Genomic DNA, 2,500 nt, shown 5'->3' with positions numbered 1-2,500 from the left:
GCGTGCAGTTCTAAGAAAGAAGCTTTGTTCATGGAATCTACGTTTAGGTTTAGGCACAGATAAAGAGTGGGGGAAATTATTGATAGTGTTTACAGCTAGACGAGTGTTTCTTGTGAAAGTTTGGCGAGGGGGGACCATAGATTGAAGCTCAGTTGAACACTTTCCATGAAAATAACGATACATCAGAGACAAACTCGCAACATCTCTTCTGTGAGATAGAGGTTGCAAGGAGGAGAAAAGGACATCTCCTACGAGGCTACGAAGTCTATTTTGAACTCTATCAAGGCAGGACAAGTCCTTTCTAGCAGCTCCTGCCCAGATGTGGCAACAGTATTCCATCCTTGGACGTACCTGGCTCTTATATAGGTAGAGAATAGCATCAGCAGTGAGATATCTACTGGATCGATAGAAAGATCCCACCATTTTTCCAGCGGCCTTTGCAACAGATTTGATATACGTGTTCCATTTAAGATCAGGAGTAATGGTCAAGCCCAGAAGCTTGTCAAAACTTGAGGCCTCCTGAAGACGAGAGCCATTCATTTCAATTGATGACAAATGTGAATTAGAATGTTGATGATGTAAAGAGAGAAGCTTGGTTTTAGATGCATTAAAAGTAACCAGCCACTCCTTTCCCCATTGTACTACGTGCTCAAGATCAGAGGAGAGAGAATTGGAGAGAACTTGGTCGTTTACTGTCTTAGATGTGGTACCATAAATGGTAGTGTCGTCAGCATAAATGTCTACAAATGATGTAAGGATATGATTTGGAAGATCATTAATGTAGATCAGGAAAAGAGTTGGGCCCAGGATGGATCCCTGAGGGACACCGGCATTAATACTGTGAGCTTCTGATTTTTGCCCCTCAACTACTACTCTTATGAACCTATCAGAAAGAAATGATTTAATAATTGAGAAGACTTTTCCAGCTATACCATAGCTAGCGATCTTATGAAGTAAACCTTTATGCCATACCCTATCAAAGGCTTTAGATATGTCAAGAGCAATTGCCCTAGAAAGATTGCCACCGTCGAGAGATTTGCTAATCCTATGCGATATAACTGTAAGGACATCTGCTGTAGATCTAGCAGAACGGAAACCATATTGAGTGTCACTAAGAAGGTTATTTTTGTTGAGATGTTTGATTACTTCTGTATTTAACACAGATTCTAGCAACTTACTCATGACGCAGAGGAGACTTATTGGCCTGTACTGAGAGGGGGATGAGCGATCACCTGAATTCTTAAATACAGGGCATACTGATGAGATTTTCCAGGGAGATGGGAAACTATTCTCCTTAAGACAACGTTTAAACAGTTTTGTAAGTATGGGCGCTAATTCAAGTTGAAGTTTTTTGAGTACTATAATTGGAATACCATCAGGGCCAGTTGCTTTACTCGAATCAAGGTTTTTGATTAGCTTCGCAACATCACGTACAGATATACGTATATCACATAGCGTGTTTTCTGATACAGGAGGAAATATTGGGGGTTGGCGGTCTTGGTCGCAAAGGGTAGAATTAGCTGCAAAGTTCTTGACAAAGAGTTTGGCTTTGTCTGATGCTGACGAGATTACCTCAGGTCCATTGATAATAGTTGGGATGGAGCACACGCTTCTGTTCAGGATTCTGTTTGCTATTTGCCAAAACTGGTGGGAACCAAGCCGCTGCTCAGCTACTTTGGACTTAACAGATTGAGCATACAACTTTCTTGCGTTCCTTATTACTTTCTTACAATGGTTGCTGGCAGTCCTGAAAACGGCTTTAGTTTCCATACATCTATTACGTTTGAAGCAGTGGAAAAAGTGATTTCTGTGCGCAATGGCAGCAGCACATTCTGGAGAGAACCATGGCTGGCTGTTAGGTTTTTGCTGAAACTTTTTAGAGGGTATGAAATGGTCAATACCTACAATTAACCATTCAGTTAGGTCTAATACTATAGAGGACACATCCTTTTTAAACATGGAATGCAGAGGTAGATCAGATATAAATGTACGGAAGCTATCCCAGTCAGCCTTAGTGTATCGATATACTGTACGATGAAGAGGTACGTCTGGGGACTTATTACATTTCATTTTTATCTTAATTGATACAACAGAGTGGTCGGAAGATCCAAGAGGCGACAGAACAGAAACTGAACATAGTTCAGGGCAAGTTGTGAGAAAAAGGTCTAGTAGGCTCGCATAGTGGTCGTCATTATCGGGCACACGGGTAGGTTCCTGAACAATCTGAGTGAGGTCATAGGCAATGGAGAAATCATGACAGAACCTCCCCTCATCATCGGTCTTGTTTGAGTGGGTCAACCATTCGACGTTGTGAACATTGAAGTCTCCACATACGTGAATGTTAGCTGAAGGATAAGTAGAAAGGACTTGGTCAATTTTCTCAGATATGCTTTGAAAGATAGTAACTCCGCTGTTGTGGGGGCGATAGAGAGTAAATATAAATGCAGTAGTGTGAGCTAAAGCAACCCGGAAGCACATATAGGGTAAGTTAGGATCTTCC

Source organism: Euprymna scolopes, chromosome 7, assembly GCF_053919585.1.
Source record: "Euprymna scolopes isolate OS-2025 chromosome 7, ASM5391958v1, whole genome shotgun sequence".
Lineage (NCBI taxonomy): Eukaryota > Metazoa > Mollusca > Cephalopoda > Sepiida > Sepiolidae > Euprymna > Euprymna scolopes.
Note: the sequence above shows the minus strand (reverse complement) of the source record.